The 26,285-nt window shown below is 53.1% G+C and overlaps 1 long non-coding RNA gene across 1 annotated transcript; it reads left to right on the top strand.

The window, feature by feature from the left end:
- The first annotated feature begins 218 nt into the window (after window positions 1-218).
- Window positions 219-20,923, top strand: LOC141730597 (uncharacterized). The gene is made up of 4 exons (XR_012582202.1): window positions 219-3,544; window positions 5,234-5,403; window positions 7,528-7,698; window positions 20,114-20,923. It is a non-coding gene; the product is annotated as an uncharacterized LOC141730597 (long non-coding RNA).
- Window positions 20,924-26,285: the final 5,362 nt, after the last annotated feature.

Below are 26,285 nucleotides of genomic sequence, written 5' to 3'. Positions count from 1 at the left end.
GCCGTGCTGGGAGCTGTGCCAGGGAGAGCCTGAGGCACCAAAGGCACCTTGGCAGCAGCAGCTGCTTGCAGGCCATGGCTAGAATCCTCCCTTGGCAGCCCGGCCTGGTGGCCACCACTGCAGAGCTGCTGCCTCAGGGCTCATTCCTGGCTGGGCTCTGAAAAGCCACTTCTGCTCCAGGAGCCTGACTGGGAAGCCATTGGCCCCAGCACCTTGGGGACAAGATATTAATGACAAAACTCTTCATGCCAGCAGAGCCAAGGCAGGGGCAGAGGAAAGGGCAGAGCCAGGCCCAGGGGACAGGGCTGCCATGGTGATGGCTGTGAGGTCACTGCCCCTGCAGCGGCCTCGCTGCCCTCAGCAACATTCTGGCCAGAAGCCTTGTGAGGGCACCCAGCACATCAGAGAACCCACACAACAGGAATTCTGTCACTGGGGATGAGAGGGTTTCACTGGGTCAGGCTGCACAAAGCTCCTGCTCTTGGACAATTCCTGGGATGGGGAATCCACTTCTCTGGAAAAACACTTGCCATTTTTTGCCCCTTTTATAACTGTAAAATATTTCCTTCTCCTAACAAATGTTAATCCGCCCTCATTTAAATTACAAATATTGAAACTTCTGTCACTGCAGGATTTGGGAGAAATTACCTTTGATCACTTTTTCCATTTCACAGCTCTTGAAGAGGAACCAAAAATCTCCCAGGACAGGGTTTGCAGCCCTCATCACATAAGCAGCAGGGAGAAGCTGACGGCTCTGTGGTCAGTGGTGTGGAGACTGAGGACAGAACAGGAATAGTCTGGGAGGGATGGAAGGGTGGTTTCAGAGAGGCTGGAGCTTTTCTTCATTGTGTAAAACAGCCAGAGAAAGGAATAATGGCACCAAGGGCAGCTGGGGAGGCCCAGTTGCAACATGAAAAGAGCGAAATTTCTCTCCCAGGGCAGGGCTGCGGTGCAGCACGTCCCCAGCAGGAGCCTGGAGCAGCCCCAGGCTCTGTGTGGGCAGGCAGAGACAGGCAGGAGGCAGAGCTGTCAGCAAAGGAAGGGCCCAGCCAGGTGGGGCAGCCGGGGGATGCCGACAGCCTGCAGGGACAGAGGCACAGGGCAGGGACGCCGTGGGACAGCCTGGGCTGCACAGGGCACAGGGATGGGCAGCAGCTGCAAGACAGCCCTGCCAGAGCCAACTTGGGCAGCACTTTGGCCATGGCTGCTGGGCCTGGGCCTGAGGCCACGAGGGGACAAGTGACCCTTGCAGGCCTGGGGCCTCATTGCCTCCTTGTCCCTGCTCAGCAGCCTGGCAGGGGCCGCCCCATGCTCCTGCCCTTGCCATTGCACATCCCCACATGCCAGTGCCCATCCTGGGAAGAGCCCTGAGCAAGGAGGGAGAGACAGGATCTGCCTGGCCAGGGGCTGGGGCTCAGGCCTTGGCCCTTTGCATTCCTCAAACACATCCAGCTGTGCTCAGCACCAGAGACACCTTTGCCTTCTTTGTCCCCAGCTGCCATCACTGCCTGTAGTGTTCTGCTCTAACTGGAACCTGGGGACACTTTCACAGGAGTTATGTCCTTCAGTGGACCCCATTTAACTACAAGAAGCTTCCACGTTTCAACTTAACTTCAAGTTCTTGAGAAGTTCTTTGAGCCCACTCTGAGGGACTGGGTCTGATTCAAGCAGCACCAAAGCCCCAGCAGGCTCAATAAAGTCCCTGTGCTGTGTCTGTGCTGCTGAGCTGGGCCGGGCTCCTGGCCCAGAGGCAGCTCCTGGCAAGGGCAGCGCTGCAGAGAGACAGCTCTGGCCAGGAACAGCTCCTGTGCTCAGCCCAGCAGGGCTGGGGCACTGCCAGGACCCCTCAGGGACACCAGCAGGGCACAGACAGAGCTCACAGGGGCTCAGCGCTGGCAAGGGCTGTAGGATGGCCCAGAGGGGATTGTGTCACAGCAGCACCTCTGTGGCTGTGTCATAGAGGCACAGAGCAGCTGTGATGTCAGCAAAGAGCTGTGTGACAGCACAGACTGGGCTGTGTGAGGTCACAGGTTGGGCCTGTGTGACCCAGGTCACAGACATCACAGAGTTTGTTTTATGAGGTCATTGAGCAGCTACAATATCATAGAGGGGATTCTGTGACATCACAGGGCAGGCTGTGATATCATGGCATGGCGGTGAAATCCTAGAATAGGCTTTGAGTTCAAAAGGCGTGCTGTGACAATTCAGAGTGGCAGTATGACATCACAGAGAGGGTTTTGTGACATCGCTGAGAGGGTTGTGACATCACAGAGTGGGTTGTGACACCACAGAGTAGGGTGTGAGGCCATAGAGGGGATTCTGCCATCACAGAAGGTGGCTCTGTGACACCAGAGTGGGTTGTGACATCACTGCGTGGCTGTGTAACATCATAGAGCCGGCTGTGACATCACAAAACAGACAGTGGCATCACAGGACAGTGACTTCACATGGTGACTCTGTGACATCACAGAATCTTCTGTGACATCACAGAGCAGCTGTTTGACATCACATGGTGACATCTCAGGGAGGATCTGTGACATCATAGGTGGTGTGGTGACATCACAAGTGGGCTGTGTGACATCACAGGGGCTGTGTGAGGTCACTGGGGAGGTCACTCTGCCCCGGCCCCCCCTCACAGCTCCCCCCAGAGCAGTCCAACCCTGCTCGTGCATAGCAGGGTCCCCCCCTGTCCCCCCAGGTCCCCCTGCCCCCGGCCCTGCAGCCTCTCCCAGAGGATGTTCCACGAGATCGACCCCAGAGCCTGACAGGGGGACAGGGGGCCGGGGCCCTGGGGGTGGCACAGGGGGACGGGGACCCTCAGCAGTGTCCCCGTGTGTTGGGAATTTAGCTGACTAGACTGGAAAAGTACAAGGCCGTGGCTAATTCCAAGTCCTGCACCTGCAAGATAGGGTGTCCGTGGGCCTAGCTGGGTATGATAACAAGTGGACAGAGAGATGTGGGAAATAGAGAATGTAGGCCCAAAGGAATGAGGAAGAGTTGATGGTATAGTTTAACCAATAGATCACTTGGCTTACAGAATATTCATAAGCTTATTACTTGCTGTATAAGTGTCTGATGCTCTCTTCAATAAACGGAACTTGCTGATGACTCATATTGAGTGTCCGAGTCTCCCCTCACTGACAAATGGCTCATCCCCAACTAAGGCCTCATTCTGCAACAAATGGCTGCCTGAACAGGGACCTAAAGGAAGTTTGAACTTGAGAGCCATTCTGCAACAAATGGATGCCCAAACAGCGACCCTATGAACTCTACAGACCCTACGGACTCTACAGACCCTATGGACTTTACAGAAGATTTGGGCCTGCGAGCCACAGTCGGTGCAGTATTTGGGTGTCAGTCCCGACACAGCCTGGGAGGCACAAAAAGCAGGCCCTGCCTTCAGGCGACCATATAGAGGAGTCCTGGAAAAAGGCAAAAGGGCAGGCTTCGGTGCCCTGGCGACCTCACAGGAGAGTCCAGCTGACTGAATGCCGCGGATGTCCTGGAAAGGCTGCAGTGCGCTGAATGAATGACAAGTTAAAAGGTAATACAGGGAAAAGGGTCATATAATTCCTTTTAAATGCTTCTTAGAAAAGCGGGGACTATAGGCTGTTGACTTGGGAAGAGAATTCCTGAGATTGCTGCATATAGACTTGCAAAAACGTGCGCTGTGGTTCTGGCACTGCAAGTATATGCACAGTGGGTCAGTGACCCTACTGCAATGGCGGCAGCAGCCGTGGCTCGGAGCGCCTGCGGGGCTGAGCCACTCCGAACTCGGCATGGGCGCTGCGCCATGGGGAGCAGCCGCGGCGGGCGGCTTGCCTGAGATGCTGCGCTGCAGCGGCAGTAGCAGAGGCAGCCACGGGGGGACCGGAGCCCCGCGGCAGGGGGAGCGACCCGCGCTGCCACGGATGCAGCGCTGGGTCCTGCACACGCAAAGATTCAGCCTACAGCGCGTCTCGCGAAACAAGAAGCCCAGCACAGTGGGGCCGCCCGCTCCGACACAAGCGGTGCAAGACCAGAGCGCCCATGGGGGCCTGCAGCCCGTGGGGATGGAGCAGCAGTTTCTGGGGTGACAGAGCCAGCAGCTGGGCACTGCAGCACACACTGCACATCTACTGCAGGGATATGTTAGCAATATTGTGTATACATACACTCCAGATTGAAAATATTCAGGGTAAGTGTAGCTTGATTTCAGAGGCATTAGGGAAGAATTATTACCGCTGGTTTCATGGCTGAGTTTTGCAACATTATACTTTTTTTAATACTGTATGAAAAAAATGTCTGAGTCTGGAAAGGGAGTTTTTCAATCACAAGGGTTCTTGCTTCACTCCAGGAAAAGTGTCATTCAGTGTACCAGGGAGATTTTCTCTTAACATATTGCTGAGTTCTCATGCTGCCATTCATTAGTAGAGATGAGATATTTTCTCACTGTTTATGTTTTATTTTTGTTTGGAAACAGTAGGGAAGAAACGTACCCACTGTGAAGATTTGGTTCATGTGGATCAGTTATTATTTCAGCTGCATAAGTTGAGGGAGGAATTCACAGAGGTTATCCCAGGCAGAATCTGGTGCTGATGCTTGTGCCATTGGAGTCTGGAGTGGGCTCTTTCCTAGCACAACTCACCACACTGAGCTGCTGGGCATATCTCGTTTGTTTTCTGGTTTTTACTACTAAGAGCAGCCAGCATCATTTACCAGTACCTAAAACAGATTTGTTGGTTCCTCTGAATCAACTCAAATTGTGGGTTTGAGTTTCTCCAGGTTTCAGCCTGGAGAAAAGGAGGCTCAGGGGGAGCCTCGTGGCTCTCCACAAGTCCCTGACAGGAGGGTGGAGCCAGGTGGGGCTCTGCTCCCATAGGAACAGGGACAGGACACAAGGAAAAGGTCTCAACTTGCACCAGGAGAGGTTTAGATTGGAAATTAGGGAACATTTCTTCTTGGGAAAGGTTGTAAAGCATTGGAACAGGTTGCCCAGGGCACTGGTGGAATCACCATCCCTCAGAAGACATGTTGATGCGGGACTTGGGATGTGGTTTAGTGGTGAACATAGTGATGGTGGTGCTTGATGGTTGGAATTGATTATTGTGAAAGTCTTTCCCAACTTTAAGGATTCTCTGATTCCATGATTCTAAACAACCCAGTGATAACATAATCTAATCTCTCTTGGTGTAAATGACTTGGTTCACTCTCTGATGTTTTCTCCACATCCATGTGCCAATGCATCTTCCAGCACATGGAAGGAACAAACCAGGTGTGAAGACTGGAGAAGGAAAATGAGCCCACATCACTTCCTTGGGAAGAGAAGGGAAGATCCGGCAACTTCCAGAGGGGAGGAGAAACAGAAAAAAAGGTTTGAGAAGCTGAAGTAGTGGCAGAGGTACCAGGGAGAAGAAATAAGAGGTGAGAGAAATGGTGGCCATGAATTGCAGGGCAGGCAGAGGACACCAGTGACCCAAACAGTTTGGCACCTCCTGGCCATTAGGCAGCTGACCCCAAAAGTTCATCTCTGCTCAAAGGGCATGCACGGCCTCGCCCACCCAGTACAGGTGCAGGAACAGCATGAGGAAATGGCAGGGGAGTGTCATAAACAACCTAAATACTGTTGTGCATTTCCAGCAGGTTTTGCAGCCTGTACTGAGCATCTCAGTCCTGGCTGCACTGTTCCCAGACACCAACACCATTAGATCAGAGGGAGCTGATTTAATCAGTTAATAAAATATTCAAATCATTTCAATTTGAAGTCAAGTCATTTGAAAGATAAGGACCATTTAAACCTTGCTGCTCAGAAGGCAGAAGATTGGGCTGAAGCCAGAGCTTTGAGGAGCAGCCAGATAGGGACAGGTAGAGCCAGGGAATGATAATATGGCACCCACCTCACTTTGGGAAGAATCGTTTGCCCAGCAGGAGCCCAGCTCCAAAGCAACATCCCTGGAAACTCTGCATCATAAATAGCAGGGAGTTCATTCATAGAGCAAAAGATTTCCTGGCCTTATTTACCCTTCCACATTTGCTGCAGCTCTTCATTTCAAAAGCCATGTGAGTACCCTGTGCTGGAAGGCTTGTCCTTCCCCTGCTCCTGGCTCTGCACCAAGATGTTCTCTGTTCTGCTGCTGACCAATGCATCTCCTGGCTCCCTACCACTGAAGGAAAAGAAATCTATTTACAAGACACAAACAGCTTTGTGTAAATCACAGCCATGGGCTGCCAATTGTGTGCTCTCCCAGCCCAGCAGTGCCTCCTTCCCCCAGCACAGAGTGCTGCACTAGCGCAGCTCCGGGCGCGTGTTGCTATTAGGTCATGTCACCAGGGACTGGAAAGCACCAGACAACGCTCTGTGTTCTTAAAAATCCAGATGTGTGATGATTATCTCATGATAGCCATCATAGGTCCTGCGGTAATGCTATTTCTAATAATTCAGCCTTCAGGAGTTCTTAGGCTGGGATGAGCCCATGCTCCGAGCTGGAGCAAATTGTGTGCTCAGGTCTACTGTGTGAAACAATCACTGTGGTCCTAGTGCTGCCTCCTCTCTGAAAAGATGGAGCTGTTACATTCTCCTCAGTCCACATGGTGGAACCAGATAATTTCTAGTTTGGAGTGTGGTAAATAGGTATGATTTGTGCTGATAAAAATTGAAACAGTAATCAACATTGATACAGTAACTAATATCTGGAAATAATAAAATACGTTAAAAATAATAATGCCAAAGAGGAGAGGGAAAGGAGGGGCTCCACCCCCCTTTTCCCAGCAGATGTTCTCAAGGACCACAGAAAAGAAGCTGAAGATACAGTTGTTAAAAATGACCAAGAACCTGGCTGGGTCCAAGAAAATGCTAATTATAAGGGACTTATTGCTTTGATATGCAGATGCAGTGATATGTTAGTCTTGGCTTACATTGTACTGGCTTGGTGCGCATGTGTAACCCAAAAGTCAATTAAAAGAAAACGAGGAAGACTACAGGGCCTTCATCAGGGACGAACCCCAAAGACTTGTGCGACCACCAAACCGAGTAGTAGCGCATGCGTGATAAGGGTGGTAATAAAGGCAGAAACAGAAAAGTGACGAACTAAAAATAGGAGGAGACGGCATTGACACATGGCATATAAGGGGTGATTTTCACTTGGCAAGCTTGTACGTGAAGTGGCAAGGGTCATTGAACCCTGCACTCCATACACCGCAGTATCTCTTGCTTATGCGCTATTATTGGAACCAAATTATCCCTTATTTTAATCGAATTATTTTGTATCCAATTTTATATTTTTCATTTTAATTATTCAATCAAAATTGTTACTACTTTTAATATTGTTTGGTTTTTTTTAATGATGGGATAATTGGGCAAATGTAACAGGAGGATGTACAGCAATGCTCAAACCACTAATATCACTAAATATAGTTGCATGAAATTAAAGAAAAATACCCTTACTTTCAATTACACTCCCCTTTTTTACCACCTAATTACATGATAATATGTTGTTATAGTTCTTTCCCTATATTTCTTCTTTCTATATGTGGACCATCTCAGAGCAGGAGTGGAAGCACCCGGGCAAATGACTCATCTCCCTCAGGCCAGATGTGGATTTTGACCCAGCAAACCAGAGGAACAGTGACATAAAGGTGGAATTTTGTGTTATTCAGAGAACAAAACATCACAGCAAATGACTGCCTGGAGTTTGGTATGTTTCCTAGAAGACTTGCAAAGTAAGTATGAAGGAAATGTCCTTAGTATTTATCACAAAAGATCAAGTGTACGAACACCTGCAGCTGCAGTCATCAGAAGGATGCTGTGTTTACAGCAGGCACTGCCCCATTCTGCTTCTGGGAGTCTCTAGCCCCAAAGAGAGCTTGTTCAGGCTGGGGGAGATTTCAAGAGACAGCAGGAGGCTCCCTTTTTCTCTATGCTCCCCTTTACTTTATGCTTCTTAAAAATCCCTCTCCTCTTCCCACTAACTGTGCAGGCACTGTTGGATGCAGCTTCCAGGGGCAGATTTCTTCTTGCTGTGATAGTGCCAAGCTCTCAGGGCCGTGCAGGAGGGACCTCTGTGAGCAGTGGGATTTACACTCTTTAACAGCAGCCATGTCCCAATGAAGCGGTCAGGCTGGGCAAGGATTGTCCTTCTCGGACGGCCCGGCCAGCTATCCAGCACCGCTAGCAGCAGGGCAGCACTGTCCCCATCTCCGTGGCTCCGGACAGCGCCTGAGGCAAACGCCCTGTGCTGTGACAGCAGCCACACCTTGCGGTGGGAGTGGCACGGCTTATGGCTGCAGCCAGCAGAAAAAAGAGAGCGCTCTCCAGCTGTGGGGAATGCAGGTTCACTGGGTCCCAGGGGAACCGACAGCCGGACAGGGAAGAGGGGAGACGCTTGCAACAGCTTCTAAGGAGGGAGGGAGACAGGGGAGGAGTCGACCCTCTGGCGAATAGAGTTTTAGAGGGGAGCGGGATACAAAAGATTGACTTAGGGAGAACCCCAATGGGGATCACTTGAGGGTGGGGCCCTGGTCCCTGAACCAATCACTCAATGCTATAGCTGGAAGTTTCTGGAGAGAAGGGTGGGAGCGCCGAGTGACGGACAGGGCACCGGGGAGGGATTTGAGAAAGGATACATTAGTCTCCAAGGCAACTGAGAAGGAGTTGGGATAACTGGCAGAACAAGGGAAGGAGAAGCACAGCGCAGAACCATTACATGATAGGGGGAACAGAAAAGTCCAACTTCTACAGAAACAACACAACATCCCAGGACAGTCCTGGCACTGCAAACATGTTTTCCCTCTGCAGTTTGCAGTAACAGTCAAGGAGCATCCAAACTGTTGCAAAGCAAAGCTTGTTTAAAGGATGGGCTTAGTGCCGGTGAGCTTCCAAGGACTCCTCCTTTGAAGCAGCCTATGCAGGGGGACTCTGAAGTGTCCCTGTACCCTCCGAGTTTCAGACAGAGCTGGGAAAACATGTAACCCTCCGCTCACTGTCCCCAAGAGCAGACAAGATGCCGTCCCCCTTTCCCGGAGCTGGGGGATGGAAAGGAGGCTGCAATGGCAGTGATGGGTGGGTTTGTGGCCGTCCCATTTCCAGCAGTCTCTGCCTTCCCCCACTGGCCTCGTGGGTGCTCTGCAGCTTCTCCCTGTGAGAATACTCTCTGCCCCTGTGCAGAATTCAGGAGTAATGCACAGTGTCTCCCCTTCCCAGAAATCAGGCTGTGTGAGTGTGTTTGCATATGTGCACATGCCAAGTTTTAGCCCAAAGAGAGTTTTATAGCTGACTTACAACCCACTGAAATAATTTCATTATGGAAGCAGTGACATAACTTGACAGTAATGCACCCGCACCACTCCAGTGCCGGGGGTTTATAGGGCGTTTACGAGGTGGGAGTGCAGGAGGTGACATCTCCAGCACACCCAGAGCTGGCAGTACCTGGCTGGAACCCTTCCAGTGCGGGCTGGTGGCCCCAGGGTGTCTGACAGCACTGTGGAGGTGGCTCCTCACACAGCAGACCTGGGAAAGGGACAAGGACATGAGTTCAAATAGCTCACGGCAATGGTTGGCAGGAGCTCCTGAGAAATTCTTCTCCTTAGTTCTGATGGGCAACAACAAAACAAATTTGGTGGGTGCAGCTATTGATCATCTTCAGGTGAGCTCAAAGCAGAACTCTTCCTCCAACCCCTGCTGGAGATTATCTGCTCTGTAGTGTGGCCCACTGGCCTCAGAGCCTTGTAGCAGTGCATTTCTGCTGCCACAGACCATGAAATGAGATGTCCTGGCTGTGCAGTTGTGTTTGAGGGAGCTGGGACACCTCTGAACAGCCAGGACACTCAGGAGCATCACTGGGGACCAAGTATTAATTAAAATGTAAAATTTCATCTGCAGTCATCTTGCATTATTGCTGTTAAGAGGACAAGTCTTCCATTGCCCTGTGATTTCTGATGTGCAGAGTCATGGCTAAAGCTGGGCTGGAGACAAGAAAGAGGAATTTTGGTCAACTGGCCACTAATTCGTGTGTGAGTGGTATTCAGCACCCAATTTGCTTTGCAGAACCAGTAAAGGTGAGAGGCTATTGTAAACCTGAAAAAACATGTTTGTACTACAGCACTTGATTCCAAAATTGTCCTAGAAAAGAACAAACACACCTTTGTAAAAAAAATTGTGTGGCTTCTATTGCCCATCCCTCTACTGTGTGAGAAGCTGCCTGGAGAGCAATATTTGTTCAGTTGATGTTCTGAAGGGATTGATTCGGAAGCTATGACAAAAATGCAGAATGAGCAAAAGACCAGCTTCAGTTTATAGAGTCAGGCATCACAAAAGCTGGAAAAGATCTCCAAGGTAAGTGAGTCCAGTCTTTGAGCTGATATCTGCACTTAGCTGATCTGCAGGGATCTCTGTGATGCCATTTTTAGTGAGTCACCTATGGAGTTTATGGGGTGAGCATAGGAAACAGAGCCCAGAAATGACACATGAACAAAATATGTGGGATTTCCAACTCCCCACAGCCCTCGGGTCACCTGTGCAGCTGCTCACCTCTTGCCTGGCACCAGCTGCTGTGAGCACCACAGAGACACAGGATTTTAGCCTCCAAAGACCTCTGTGGTTTGACTCCCTCATCTGTGTGTCACAGGGCCCAGAAGATCAGCTCTCTGCTGCAGGGAGCAGGCAATTCATCTATTTAGCACTTTCCTGGCAGTGCAAGAGGTAAGAATGGGAGAGGTGGACAGCAAAGTCCAGCTTCATCATTTCTGGTAAGATCAGATGAAAATACTGAGGAGTTATTTTAACGTGAGAATAGGGAATAGTTTTAATATTCAATATGATTTATTTACAACAAATTCTAAGTAGATTTGCTGTATATACACCGTGTTTCTTTCCCCAGATGATCATTTATCCACATAACATTGCAAACCAACAATTAGAGCAGCATTCCCTGTGCTCTGATAATACTCTCTGGTGTTCCCAGGCTCAGGCTGCTCAAGTGAACGAGGCATGGGCTGTGCAGCAGCTGAGCGTGGCTGTAACAGCATCAGGGAACCACAAAGCATCATGCAGGAAAGCCTGGGGCTCCTGTGCCAATGGAGTTTCAGGGCAAAACTTGTAGTAAGCTGGTGTTTTCTTGCTTCCAGTCTTTTCCTCCTGGCTCTTAGACAGTGGCCAGAGGATGAGGTTGGTTGTGGCCTGGTTCATCTGCAGTTGCAAAGCAATGCATCACTCTGCAGTCCTGTGAGGGAAGCCTTTGGTATCTTTCCAGTCTTTAGTTTTCTCTCAATTATTCATCTGAGGGTTGCTTAATTGCTAAGTCTCCTACTTTTAGATAATATGGGGAGGCGTGAAGGAATGCTGTTCAGACACAAACTGGTCCCTTCTCAGCTTCAAAGGGCAAATAGAAATTCTCTCCCTGTTCTGTCTCTCGGGCTGCGGTGACACCGATGGCTCTTGCTGAGCTCTTGCCAAGGCTGCAGCCAGGGCTCAGCCCTTTCCCATCTCCTCCTGGGCAGCAGGAGCACTCTGGGACTGGTTGTGAGAGCTGTGTCCTGAGAGGAGTGCAGGCAATGCGTGCAGGAGGAACCTGTGGTGGATTCTGTGTGTCATATTTCAGCAGACATTGACTGCAGCCTGCTGCAGAGTGAGACAGTTCCTGGTGCCTGTAACCAGGTACTTGGTCAGATGTTAAGAAGAAATTCCTCCCTGTGAGGGTGGGCAGGCCCTGGCACAGGGTGCCCAGAGCAGCTCTGGCTGCCCCTGGATCCCTGGCAGTGCCCAAGGCCAGGCTGGACACTGGGGCTTGGAGCAGCCTGGGACAGTGGGAGGTGTCCCTGCCATGGCAGGGGTGGCACTGGGTGGGCTTTGAGGTCCCTCCAGCCCAAACCAGTCTGGGATTCTGTGATTCTTCTGTCTTTATTTTCACTTGTGAATTGATTCCAAGTCTACAGTGGTTTCAATGCCTGAAACCACTCACTGGGGCTGCTCCATCCCTGTGTGCACCTGGAGGAGAAGATGGTGAGCATGCAGCTTACAGTCCTGCTGCCCTTTCTCCCAAAACTATAAACACCAGGCTTTTCTCAAGTTTTCTACTTTCATTCCACTTTCACCCCTCAAAATTTTGCCTATTTGTCAGTCCTAGAATAAGCCCCAGTTCTCTCTGGTATGGTGGGAATGTGCAGGATTTCTGCTGGGTGCCTTGATGCCTATAGGTTTTGGGGTCAATGAGCCTATGCAGAGCTGTGCTCATGCTGGAAGATTAATCTTGTCTTTAAAGAGTCTGGAAAAGCAGTAAGGAGGATTTTAAGTTCCTCACAGCAGAAGCTGTGTCCACTTGACTCCTACAGCCATTCCAAGGCAGACTGTGAAGTCTCCAGAACAGTTTGATGTTGCAGTGTTAAACCAACTTTCTGCCAGTGCTGGTAAACTGCCATGGCTTGGCTGAACTACCTATAGCTAAAGAACCACATATGAATTTGCATTTTCAGAGGGAATTTCCTCTGAAGTTTGAATGCGCTTTTTTAGTGACAGCAGCCTATTCAACACTGCCTTGGCTCACCTGAAGCCCTCTTGGCTTTCACTGAGTGTCCACGTTCACATAGTGGCTTTTGAATTATCAGAGAATCTGTTCCTTGTTTTCCAAGAAACTGTTCTGAATTCTCCACTAAATGCTAAGTTGAGCTCTGTTGTGCTGCCATTTTTGGTGAGGTTTCAAATGGGTTGTTTTTGTGCTATGATGAATTTTGATATTTGCTCTAAGTATGCTGTAGTCAAAATGAGGGAGAAAGAAACCCAATTATTAAACTAGACTGCTGTGACTGGAATCTACAGCTGAGATATTAAAGCCCAACTGTCATGCTTAAAAATTAACTCAGCCCGCTGGCAATACTGGAAGAGAAAATGAACATTATCAATGAGATAACTGATCATTATTTCTTTTTCCTCCCACCATTAGAACAATATGTTGCAGTATATCAACGAAGAATAATTTACATCATATACGCTGTGTGCTTTCAGCAGTGCTTTGCTATCTCCTGCTTTCCCAACACAACTTTTATGGAAATAATGCTTTTTTCCAAGTTTCCTTTGCTGCCTTGGACTGTGTAAGGCCTGAGGGAGCCAGTACAGGCTGCAAATATTATTCAAAATGCCCGGTTTGCACCTGAACCCAAGAGGAATGATCACATCCCCACTGACAGGTACCTATTTGTGAGGACTTTCTGAGCACTCTGAAGTTTCTGATTCAGCTTCTCACTCAGCACAGCCCCTCCTCCTGCTGCAGCCGAAACCTTGGCATTGTGGTAGAGTAAATGCCCCTCAGGCCCAGTGGGTTGGGAGACAGTTCTCTGCACAGTAAGGCACCTCCCCACCCTGAAAGATGTGCTGATATGACCTCGAAAGCCCCACCTTTGTTGGGGAAGCTTCATGACCAAGACTTTCCCCAGATTATTTCAGAAACCTGGTGTCTTTCAGTGATGAATGTTTTTGCAGAGAGGATGGATAGGTTCTGCTTAAGCTGTGCCCTCAGTCACACATGGGAGCAACGTCACAGGCTGTGCCACCCAACCAAGCCCAGCAGGCCGGGAGGAGAGCCCGGGGCCAGCAGGAAGCTGAGAGAAGGCCCTGCTCTAGAACTGAGGAAGTTCCACCAGAAGCAAACAAAGATGGTAACTTGAAGAGATTCCCTCTGTGCTCAAAGTTTGTCTGAGAAGACTAAGAGGGGAGCTTGTCAAAAATCCCAGGAAATATCTGGGAAAAGGTTTTATGTATGTTGGTTGTGACCAGGTACAAAGCTCCTGCGGGAATAGAGCCTCTGCAGCAGGCTGGCTGGCTGAAGGGGTCTTACTTCTTCCTAGAATAAAGATTACCACTGAAATGAAATTTTATTTTTATTGTATGAGGGGAAAATATTTTCCAGACCTCTAAAACTAGTTTCAAAAACACAGATGTGTTGCGGAAAAAGTAATGAAACATATGGGGATTTCTCTCTACAAGAGATATTTCTAAATATCTCTAAAAATGCAAAGTGAAGACAAAATGAGGTCATTTTTTGGATTCTAAAACTACTTAGAAAAATCTTAAACTACTATAGGAATTGGGAAGAAATATTTGGGGGTGTCTCTCTACAGAAAAATTAGTTTGAAATATTTCTACAAATTTCTAATATTTAAAAGTGAAAAATTAAGCAAATGGGGTTGCTTTTTCTCAGGAGCCCCATGCTGCTGCCTGGCCCCTGGGCTCCCCCAGCCCTTGGGACTCCGCCGCTGGTCACAGCAGCCCCTGCCTGGCTCCTGCCTGCCCACACCGTGGGCATCCACAGCCGCTTCTGGCCATGGAGCTCAGCCAGTGCTGCTGCCGGCCGGGCTGTGCTGCTGCTGCCACCCAAACACTGGGGTGACGGCACCTTCCCTTTAGTGCAACAAAAGAAAGGGCCATCACCTAGCCTGGCAGAGAGCAGGGTTAACTTCATTGCTGTTTAGAGGGCAGGCCCAGGGGGCTCAGGGCAGAGGAAGGGACATGCTGGTCTCAAGAGGGGCTGGAGGGTGCTGGGCTGCTCCTGGGGTCTATAGAAGGAGTCGGGACGGGACAGAGGAGGATCAAAAAAGAAATGCAAGTAGCTAGGGAATACACATGGGGAGAGGAGGTGGCAGTGGGATCTCCAGGAGAATAGGAGATTTCCTTGTCGATGGCTGTTCTGGAGTCTTCAGCTCAAAACTCTTGACAGGGCTGCCCAGGACCTTCTTACTGCTGGAGGAGCTGCTCCTGCTGTTTGGGTGTGAGGTGCAGCCACTGTCTTAAAACTCTTGTCCAGAGGTGGAACTGTGGAAAGAAGAGGTGGCTGAGGCCCCAGCTGCCAGTGGCACACAGGGACCCTCTTGCACAGCAGGGCCCAGAGCTGGCAAGGCTCCCCAGCATGGCTGGAGCTGCTGGCACAGCTCGGCCCAGCTGCACAGCTGCCCCTCACGGCCCCAGGCAGCAGGACACGGCTCTGGGCAGGCTCCCTGGACAGGAGCGGCCCCCAGAGCGTCTCTGCCTTTCAAGGGCAATCTCGTCCCTGCTCTTTCTCCTCCCCACCATGCTTTGCCTCTGCCCTGTGCCCCTGGGGCTGCTCTTGGCCAGGCAGTCTCAGTGGGAGCCAGCACTGGCTGCAGCCCTAGAGGGCCCCCCAGGACAAGGCCCAGCAATGAGGAGGCCAATGAAAGCTCTGGGCAGCAGCAGAATCTTCAGTAGAGTTCTTTGGACAATCATGGACTGGCCACAGCTACACTGCAGCCTCACTGGGAATGTTTCCTATGTAAGCAGACTTTCAAAAGAAGCTGTTTGAGGGAAAGGTGAACTAAACACTCACCCTTTTCTCTTCCAGCAAGTCCAAATTTGGACAGAGCAATAGATGAAGATCAGCTCCAAGACAAGCAGGCCTGCCAGTAACCCTAGCCAGAAGCCTGTTCCCTGACAGAAACCCCTTCCAAGGCCCTTCTGGGCATCAGGAACATGTGCTGTGGTTCCAGCTGCACCTGTGGGAGCAATGGGGAGCGTCAGCCCGTGCTGTGCTGCACTGCTGAGCTGGCAGCACGGTGGATGCGGGCAGGACGTTCTCCGTTTCCCCCAGAGCTGGGACCTGCAGGCACCTTGCCGGCCCTTGGCACAGGCTGTGCCACCCAACAAAGCCTAGCAGGCCGGGAGGAGAGCCCGGGGGCAGTGCAGCTGCTTGGGCAGTGGTTGCTTGGAGGGACACGGGCCAAAGCCATCCCTGAGCAGCCACTGCCAGCCCTGGCCCTCCCTGCCCCGTGACAGCTCCCCCAGCCCCAGGGCACAGAGTCAGGCCCTGTCAGGACCCAGTGCAGCCCCTGCCCAGTCGGTAGCCAAGGCTGACTCTGGCCCTGGGCTCACGGCAGGGCTCCCGCTCGGGGCTGCTCCTGTGCCTTGGGCCTCTGGGCACTCAGGGCCAGCTCCAGAGCAGCTGCAGCGGGAGGGATGTTGGTGCACGAGTCCCCTTTCCCCGGGGCTGTGAACGAGCTCCAGAGGCCTCAAGGCCTCAAGAGGCACCTCCAGCTTTGGCTGCGGTTAGGCCGTGCAAGGGCAGGCCCCAGTGGAAGAGCTGCAGCCACCCAGCCCTGCTGAGCCCAGTGCAGCAATTACCTTCTGAGCCTGTGCCCATGCCCATGCCTGTGTTTGGCTTGGCCTTCCTTCCTGCAGCAGGGGCTGCCAATCGGCCTCTGCTTCTTTGGGGAAACACCTCCTTCTGTCCTGTCTTTTGGCCCATCACTGGAGAAACAAAAATTACACCTTAACAGATGGAACAGTTATCCATTACTTTGATGGCATCTTCAGGACGTCATCCTTATGCAAAATCGGGTAAACTCAACAAATCATCTAGGCTTTTTTCACTGGGCCAGGGCCCACCCTCCTCCAAACAGCTGCCAGTGCTGAGCAGAAGTTGTGAGTGGATCGTGCAGGGCGAGGCCACACACGTACATGGCTCTGTTCTGGCCCCTGCCGTGATGCCCCCCTGGCCGAGCTTTGGGCTCTGAGCTGGCAGCTCTCCCAGGGGAAAGGCCTTGACCTACCCTCACCATCTCCCAGAGGCTCAATCCTGAACGTGGGCTGGGAAGCCAGATCACCTTTACCAACAGGCTCAGCTGCAAAGAAAGGCAGGACACAACAGCTCCAATGGCACTGCTGAAGATTCTCCTTCAGGCCCGAGTGGCAGTGAGGGCACCTGGGTGATTGGTGCCATCCAAGGCACTCCCTCAGCTCTGCCTTCCACTCAGGAGCAGGGACAGGGGAACCTCCTGCGTGCAGTGGCCCCACACTGGGATGGAAGGAGCCCCATGCGGGGTAGTTGGGGCAGAAAGGACTCCCTGGAGCTGCTGCAGCTCCAAACCCAGCCCCAGGCAGGGCCAGGCCTTGGCAGTGGCAGCAGAAGCAGCTCGGGCTCACTGGGGGCAGCAAAGGAGCTGAGAAAGGTTCAGCCCTGGGGCACAGCCCTGGGCCCAGCCCCTTCCCTCTCTGCTCTTCTCTGTGGCTGCACAGAGCACACAGAAGGACACAGTGGCATTGCACACAGGAGGAGGATGGACAGATAAATACTCCTTCCTCCCACTGACAGCGATCCTGTGGGATCCCTCAGGGCTCCAGAAGGGAGCAGGGTAAGGTTTCCAGAACTGATCAACCTTCAGTGAAGTTTAAGGGAACTGGCTCATGAGTAAGCCCTTGCCACACTGCCACCGATTATTCTGTCAGGAAAGGTACATTGAGAACTTGCCTTCAACATCTGGCAAGGTCTTCAAAGTACCATTCACCAGCATTTCCAACTAATCCAAGTCACATGCCTGTCGAGAAGGGAGCACAGATGCTACAGAACCATTTCCATGGTGTGCTGGGATCCCCTTCTCCCTTGGGGAATTGGGCACTGCAAGGGGGTGGGGTAAGGCTGTGGGAGCCTGTGCCTCCTGGTCACTCTCCACACTCTTTGCAGGTGCTGTGCAACATGCCTGGAGGGGCAGCTGCAGCAGCCCAGGGCCCTGGGGCTCTCTCCCTCCCACACAGGAAAGCCTCACTAAATGCTTGGGGAAATCTGCAGTGCCACTGCTGTCGCTCCCAACCTCCATCCCTCCCTCCTGCTTGCCCACCTGCCCATGGAACAGCTCCCACAGCCCAAGGGCACATGGCCAGGCCCTCTCAGGACACACTGGAGCCTTGCTCTCCCCACCTTCCCTTTCCCCACCGTGGGCACCCCGTGCAGCCACTCCCAGGTTTCGGGACGTGTCTCCCACGGAGGGAGCCCAGCAGGACAGCTCAGTACCCGAGTGCCCTGAGCCTGCTCGGGACAATTCCTCTGGGCTGTGCCCGCAGTGCCAAGCAGCAGAGAGGGCAGCTGAAGCCTCAGCAGGGCTCAGGCCCAGAGGCACAGCAATTATCTCCTGTGGCTGTGCCTGGCATCACTCTCCTTCCTGCAGGAAAAGCTGCCTTCCATAGAGCCTCTCTCCATCCCTTGAGAAAGGAAGAGGCTTGGTGGGATCAGATGGAATCATTGCTCATCCAGGTGGTTGCCTCTTCAGAAGGCAATACTTGTCCACAACATGGATAAGAATCAGGAAAATTCTGATCCCCTCAGGCCTTTGGGGCTTCCTATGGCCCTCCCTCTGCCAAGCAGCCACACCTCAGGATGTGCTCAGACACTGGGAAAATGCAGGGGATCCATGGTGCAGTTTGGGCTGCATGGCAGCTGATGCCCAATGCCTTCCTGCGAAGGCTGGGGAGAAGCTGCAGCCAGGCCAGGCTGGTAAACAGCCCTGCAGGGCGTGGATGCACCAGCAGGGCAGCGAGGCTGCCATGGATCCCTTCCCGCTGTGCCGGGCACGGCGTGTCCAGATGTGCAGCCAAAGCCCCTGGCTGCTGAGCACCAGGACAAGGCTGAGGGAAATGCTCTCACCATTCCCTTTGTGCAGTTCCGTCACCATGTTATTTGGCTCATGCGCTTTCTTGTGCCCTGTGGCTTTGTTCTTCCCTCTCAGAGGACCTTAAAAGAAAGTGGTTCCATTTCCTATGAATGGATCCCACAGAAAAAGGGCTCTGCCTGTGGGGTCAGCAGGGACACACTACTCACCCCTGCGATGGAAGCCTGGCTTCGGTGAAGGAACCAGCAAAGGAACAGGAAATGTCCTCCCTGCAGACACATCTGTAACACAACAGCCACAGAAGCTTCTGTAACCAGGTTCCTGCCAGGTTGTCAACAATTATTCCTTGGTGGGAGAGTGAGAACACACCTGCAGGAGGTTCCAAAGGTTTCAAAACTTTATTCAGCCAATCTAATGGAGAAATCTTCCTAGCAAGCTCATCTAGAACAGAGCAGACATGAGAACATTTTTCAGGGCATGCTGGGATCCCCGTCTGCCTCTGGGAAATGGGCACTGCAAGGGGGTCGGGTATGGCTGTTGGAGCCAGATGTCAATGGGCATGGCCAAAGCTGCACAGGGGCCTGGGAGCTCTGGGCAGGCTCCTGGTCACTCTGCACCCTCTTTCCATGCCCTGTGCGACACCCTTGGTGGGGCAGCTGAAGCAGCCCAGGGCCCTGTGGGCTCTCATACCAACAACTGCAACTCTTGCTAAATGCCTGGGGAAAACTTCATCAGGCAGTGCCACAGCTATCCCCCTGTCCCTCTGACTCTCCTGCCCTTTCTCCTGCCTTTCCCACCTTCTTCTGTCTCTCCATCCCTCTTTGCCTTGGGACCCCTTCCCCATCCCAAGGGCACATGGCCAAGCCCTCTCAGGACACACTGGAGCCTTGCTCTCCCCCTCTGCCCTTTCCCCACCATGGGCACCCCGTGCAGCCGCTCCCAGGTTTTGGGACGTGTCTCCCACAGAGGGAGCCCAGCAGGACAGCTCAGTACCCGAGGGCCCTGAGCCTGCTCAGGACAATTCCTCTGGGCTGTGCCCGTCTTGTCCGGGCTGTGCCCGCAGTGCCAAGCAGCAGAGAGGGCAGCTCAAGCCTCAGCAGGGCTCAGGCCCAGAGGCACAGCAATTACCTCCTGTGGCTGTGCCTGGCATCTCCTCCCTTTCCGCAGCAGAGGCTGCCAATGAGCCACTGCTTCCTCCAGGAAACTGAGCCTTCATCACAGCCTCTCCATCTGCTTCTGGAGAAAGGATGAGGTACAGCTGGGTCAGGTGGGGCTGTTCCCCATTGAGGATGGGGCATCTTCAGGAGGCAATGCTTGTCAAAGACATGGTTAAGAAGCAAGAAATCCCTATAAAATTTTTGGTTAGGCCAAGGCCCTCTCTACTCCAAACAGCTGCCCCTTCTGATTTTACTGGCGACAGGGAAATCCCAGGGGATCTGAGGTGCGTTGTGCAGTTTGGGCTGCCTGTCAGCTGATGCCACATTCAATCCTGCAGAGGCTGGGGAGAAGCTGCAGCCAGGCCAGGCTGGCAAACAGCCCTGCAGGGCGTGGAAGCAGCAGCGGGGCAGCGAGGCTGCCATGGATCCCTTCCCGCTGTGCCGGGCACGGCGTGTCCAGATGTGCAGCCAAAGCCCCCGGCTGCTGAGCCCCAGGACAGGGCTGAGGGAAATGCACCCACCTTGTCCTGCCTGCTGCATTTCCTTTGTCCTTTGCCTCATGTATTCAGATGGCTCATGAGCTTTCTTCTGTCCTGTAGATTTGTACTTTCCTGTTGGAGGACCTTCGAAAAACATGGTTTGATTTCCTATGAATGGATACCACAAAAGCAGAACTCAGCATGTGGGGTCAGCGGGGACACACTACTCACCTCTGCGATGGGAGCCCTGCTTCGGTGAAGGAACCAGCAAAGGAACAGGAAAAGTCCTCCCTGCAGACACATCTGTAACACAACAGCCACAGAAGCTTCTGTAACCAGGTTCCTGCCAGGTTGTCAACAATTATTCCTTGGTGGGAGAGTGAGAACATACCTGCAGGACGTTCCGAAGGCTTTACAACTTTATGCCACCCATCTAATGGAAAAGCCTTTCCAGACACCTCATCTAAAACGGAGCACAGATGAGAACATTTTTCAGGGCATGCAGAGATCCCCATCTGCCCCTGGGAAATGGGCACTGCAAGGGGGTCGGGTATGGCTGTAGGAGCCAGATGTCAATGGACATGGCCAAAGCTGCACAGGGGCCTGGGGAGCTCTGGGCAGGCTCCTGGTCACTCTACACCCTCTTAGCATGCCCTGTGCAACATCCCTGGTGGGGCGGCTGAAGCAGCTCAGGACCCGGGGTGCTCTCACTCCCACAGCTGCAACTCTTGCTAAATGCCTGGGGAAAACTTCATCAGGCAGGGCCACAGCTGTCCCCCTGTCCGTCTGACTCTCCTGCCCTTTCTCCTGCCTTTTCCACCCTCTTCTATCTCTCCATCCCTATTTGCCTTGGGACCCCTTCCCCATCCCAAGGGCACATGGCCAAGCCCTCTCAGGACGCACTGGAGCCTTGCTCTCCCCCTCTGCCCTTTCCTCACCATGGGCACCCCGTGCAGCCGCTCCCAGGTTTTGGGACGTGTCTCCCACAGAGGGAGCCCAGCAGGACAGCTCAGTACCCGAGTGCCCTGAGCCTGCTCGGGACAATTCCTCTGGGCTGTGCCTGTCTTGTCCGGGCTGTGCCCGCAGTGCCAAGCAGCAGAGAGGGCAGCTCAAGCCTCAGCAGGGCTCAGGCCCAGAGGCACAGCAATTACCTCCTGTGACTGTGCCTGGCATCGCCTCCCTTCCTGGAGCAGAGGCTTCCAATGAGCCACTGCTTCCTCCGGGAATTGCACAGCCTTCCTTCCCCACAGCCTGTCCATCTGCTTCTGGAGAAAGGATGAGGTACAGCTGGGTCAGGTGGGGCTGTTCCCCATTGAGGATGGGGAATCTTCAGGAGCAAATGCTTGTCAAAGACATGGTTAAGAATCAGGAAATCCCTATAAAATTTTTGGTTAGGCCAGGGCCCTCTCTACTCCAAACAGAGGCCCCATCTGATTTGCCTGGAGATGGGAAATTGCAGGGGATCTGAGGTGCGTTGTGCAGTTTGGGCTGCCTGTCAGCTGATGCCACATTCAATCCTGCAGAGGCTGGGGAGAAGCTGCAGCCAGGCCAGGCTGGCAAACAGCCCTGCAGGGCGTGGAAGCAGCAGCGGGGCAGCGAGGCTGCCATGGATCCCTTCCCGCTGTGCCGGGCACGGCGTGTCCAGATGTGCAGCCAAAGCCCCCGGCTGCTGAGCCCCAGGACAGGGCTGAGGGAAATGCACCCACCTTGTCCTGCCTGCTGCATTTCCTTCATCCTTTGCCTCATGTGTTCAGATGACTCATGGGCTTTCTTCTGTCCTGCAGCTTTGTTCTTTCCTTTTAGAGGACCTTAGAAAAACATGTTTCCTTTTTCCAATAATGGATCCCACAGAAGCAGGGCTCAGCCTGTGGGGTCAGCAGGGACACACTACTCACCCCTGCGATGGGAGGCAGGCTTCTGTGTAGGAATGAGGGAAGGATGAGGAAAAGTCCTCCCTGCAGGCATATCTGTAAGACAACAACCACAGAAGCTTCTGCCGCCTCTACTCAGCTCCATGGACACCACTGAGCCGCAGGAGCGGTGAGGGGATCGCGCAGGGCGAGGGCACACACGTGCATGGCTCTGTCCTGGCACCTGCAGCGATGCCCCCCTGGCCGAGCTTTGGGCTCTGAGCTGGCAGCTCTCCCAGGGGAAAGGCCTTGACCTACCCTCACCATCTCCCAGAGGCTCAGTTGTGGACATGGGTTGGGAAGCCAGATCACCTTCACCAAGAGGTTCAGCTGCAAAGAAAGGCAGGACAGAACATCACCCGTGGCACTGTAGGAGATCCTCAGGGTGTGGAAGGCTCAGCCCCGGGGCACAACCATGGGCCCACCCCCTTCCCTCTCTGCTCTTCTCTGTGACTGCACAGACTGCACAGAAGGACACATTGACATTGCACATGGGAGGAGGATGGACAGCTAAATGCTCCTTCCTCCCACTGACAGTGATCCTGTGGGATCACTCAGGGCTCTAGAAAGGAGCAGGGCAATGTTTTCAGAACCCTTCTGCCCTGACTTAACCTCTAACGAAAATGGCAGATGAACGAGCTCTTGCCACTTGGATAGTGATTAATATGTCACTTGAAAGGGAAATTCAGAACTTGCCTCCAGCATTCTTCAAGACATTCCGAATATCATTCAACAACAATTCCAAAAAATCAAAGTCGCGATCCAAATCTAGAAGGGAGCAAAGACCAGACCCATTTCCATGATGCGCTGCCATCCCACTCTGCCTCCGGGAAATGGGCGGCACTGCAAGGGGGTCAGGAAAGTCCGCGGGGGCCAGATGTGATTGCACAAGACCAAAGCTGCACAGGGGCCTGGGCAGCTCTGGGCTGGCTCCTGGTCACTCTCCACCCTCTTTGCAGGCCCTGTGACACATCCCTGGAGAGGCAACAGGGCCAGCCCCAGGGCCCATGGGGGCTCTCTCCCTCCCCCAGAGGAAACCCTCCCTAAAGGCCTGGGGAAAACCATCCCCAGCACTTCCCGGGGAGCAGGGAGCGCTGTTCCGGGAAAGGGGAGCCAGGCTGCCGGCTCACCTGCTCGCCACCCTTGCAGCGGAGCAGCCTGGGCAGCCCTGGCAGGCAGGGCCACGGCCAGGAGGAGCAGGAGGAAGAGGCGCAGAGCAAGGGCCATGGTGCCTTGCCCTCTGCCAGTCCCGCAGCGCTTGCTGCCACCGCTGTCCTGACACCGCTGTCCCAATGTCAGCACCACTGCTGCACTGCTGCTGCTGCCGCAACAGTTGTGCTCAAGGACTGACTGCTCGCTCCTTGTGCTGCTGTGCAACCACGGGGCTCTGGCACCTCTGTAACCTCAGAGCCAACTGTGACCTCAGCCTGCTATGATCCCTGAGCCTGCTGTGACCTCAGCCTGCTGTGACCCCTGAGCCTGCTGTGACCTCATGGCCTCAGCTGTACCCCCAAAGTGGACCCTCAAGTGTAGCAATGGACTGCCTTGGTTGTAAATATTTTGCTTCATCAAAGGGCCACTGCTCAACAAAACCTTTGTTCTGCCTGCTGACATTTCTGGTCAGGCTGCGTCCCTGGAGGAGCTCCAGACCCAGATGATGCCGGGGAAGGAAATGTGCCCTCAGCCCAGGGACACTCAGCATGGGCTCCCCCAGCCCTCGGGGCCCCGCCGCTGGTCACACCAGCCCCTGCCTGGCTCCTGCCTGCCCACACTGTGGGCATCCATGGCTGGGGGCTCCTTGGCGTGGAGCTCAGCCTGTGCTGCTGCTGGGTGGGCTTTGCTGCAGCTTCCACCTGGACACTGAGGTTACAGCTCCAGCTCTTTATTGTAGCTGAAGAGCTGGGCAAAGCTCTGGAATGGAGACGGGGGGTGGGGGACAGAAGCACCTTCAGTGTCATTTGGCACGCAGGTTAGATGGTTTTGGGAGGAGGGGGACGTGGTGGACTCAGCTGGGTATGGAAGGTGCTGAACTGGTTTTGGGGTCGTGGCAGTTGTTAGGATGGACTGGGAGGGGGTGGAGGCATATTGGTGATCCTTGTGAGGAGTGGAGGAGGCTCAGGGATTCCCACAGGGAAAGGAGGTGGCATTGGGACTTCCACAGGCGGTTTCCTCATAGATGGCAGCTGTTCTGGGGTTTTCCTCTGAGGGCTTCTGATGGGCCTGCCCAGGTCCTCACCACTGCTGGAGGAACTGCTCAAGTTATCTGGGCGTGAGATCCTGCCACTCTCCTTCAGCTGCTATCAAGAGGTGGAACTATGGAGAGAGGAGGTGGCTGAGGCCCCAGCTGCCAGTGGCACACAGGGAGCCTCCTGCACAGCAGGGCCCAGAGCTGGCAAGGCTCCCCAGCATGGCTGGAGCTGCTGGCACAGCTCGGCCCAGCTGCACAGCTGCCCCTCAAGGCCCCGGCCAGCAGGGCACGGCTCTGGGCAGGCTCCGTGGCCAGGAGCGGGCCCCAGAGCACCTCTGCCTTTCAAGGGCAATCTCGTCCCTGCTCTTTCTCCTCCCCACCGTGCTTTGCCTCTGCCCTGTGCCCCTGGGGCTGCTCTGGGCCAGGCAGCCTCAGTGGGAGCCAGCACTGGCTGCAGCCCCAGCGGGCCCCCCAGGACAAGGCCCAGCAATTAGGAGGCCAATGAAAGCTCTGGGCAGGAGCAGAACCCTCAGCAGGGTTCTTTGGACAACCATGAACAGGCCACACCTACACTGCAGCTTCCCTGGGAATGTTCCCTTCCTATAAGAAGCATTTAAAGGAAGCTGTTTGAGGTCGAGAATTACAAAACACAATTTTCCCTTCCAGCAATACCAGATTGTGCATGGCTGGAATTTTCCTTCTCTGGGAGGGAGCTCCTCCTGCCTGGCAGTTGTGTCCAACGGCTGGACTTTCCCACCCCTTGCCAAGCTGAGCTCACTGCTCTGTGTTCTGGGCACTGGCACAGGAAATCACATCCACGTCAGCCACAGCCCAGCATGCTAAGGAATGAGTGATCTCTGGCTGGAGACAAGTGCCACATTCCCTCCAGTCAGCAGCTTCCCAGCTGGAAATTTGGCACCTTGGTGGGGCCATGGCTAACACAGCCCTTTGGCTTCATAGGAAAGGTGAAGCCTTTACTTCACCATTTCCTCTTCATGTGCAATTTAAGGCACTGCTTCCTCTTGTGGTCCTCAAAGGACACAGTCAATAAAACAGGGGGAACAGTCACCCAACCTCTTCAATGCTTGGATGGGATGCCAAAGGAAGCCCTGAGGAGCACAGGGTGGGTCTGTGCGGCCTGACCAAGCCAGAGGCCTTCCATGATGGAGTGGCTGCCTCAGTGACGCAGTGCCAGAGTTCTTCAGCCTGGGCTGCTCCCAGCACTGTCACCAGGAGGGGGCTGCCCACAAAAAGCCCTCACAATTTGGGTGCAGCTGTAGGGCACAACTGCTGTATGGCACAGGTGGAATGCTTCAAGGGCAGGGACAAGGAACAAGGAGAGGTCTTCTGTATGACTCCCAAAGGTGTTTATGCCCAGGAAGGTCAGGCACAGAAAGACACAAGTCCAGGCTCCAGAAGAGGTTTTTAAACAGGTGAGGTTCAACGGGAGGGTACAAAACTTTAACCAAGTGGGGGAAACCTGGGGAGAAGCATAAGACAGGGAATACAGTGCTTAAACCAATTGGGAATTACAGGGGAGGGGAAGAGGTTAAACAAAGCAATGGGACCTCGTGGTATACGTAAATGACAGGGAAGTTTCTGGAGAAAGGGGCAGGTGTGAGGAGGGACTGACATTGCTCCTCCTAGAAGAAGGAACAGGGAACATTAAGGAACAAAGTGGCAGGTCTTTGGGAAGATGGAAAACCAGGACAAAACCAACAAGAGAGGTGCAAAGGAACAATCCATTAAGGATAAAATATGCTATAACAATACAAGAGATGGGGGGGGTGGATTATAGAACTGACCATTGAAACTGACTTGCAATTGAAAACACAATAGAGACACACCGCAACACCCCAGTGTGGTAGTCTGTTATTTTACAGTTTGTTCTTCTGTAGTAAGTTTTAAATATTCCTTGTTATACGTTTGTAATGTTTCATTCCACGTATCCCACTTGGTTTCTCTGGTGGTTCAGTCCTGAGTTGTTTATTCACCAAGTATATGTCAATGTCCCTGTCCATCAAAGACAGCACAGCCTTTTGTTCTGGCGTGTACCCTGTCATTCATCCCTTCCTCGAAGCAAGATTGGATTTCAAGGTTTGCTCCTTCCCCTTGTTGGTTTCTATTGGATAGCCCTTGCACTGCACTCCTTCCCCAATGCCTTCCCCTTGGTAAAAATTGTGTCCCTCCCCTT

This window comes from Zonotrichia albicollis, chromosome 11 (genome assembly GCF_047830755.1).
Source record: "Zonotrichia albicollis isolate bZonAlb1 chromosome 11, bZonAlb1.hap1, whole genome shotgun sequence".
Classification (NCBI taxonomy): domain Eukaryota; kingdom Metazoa; phylum Chordata; class Aves; order Passeriformes; family Passerellidae; genus Zonotrichia; species Zonotrichia albicollis.
Note: the sequence above shows the minus strand (reverse complement) of the source record. Positions and strands in the feature narration are given on the sequence as shown.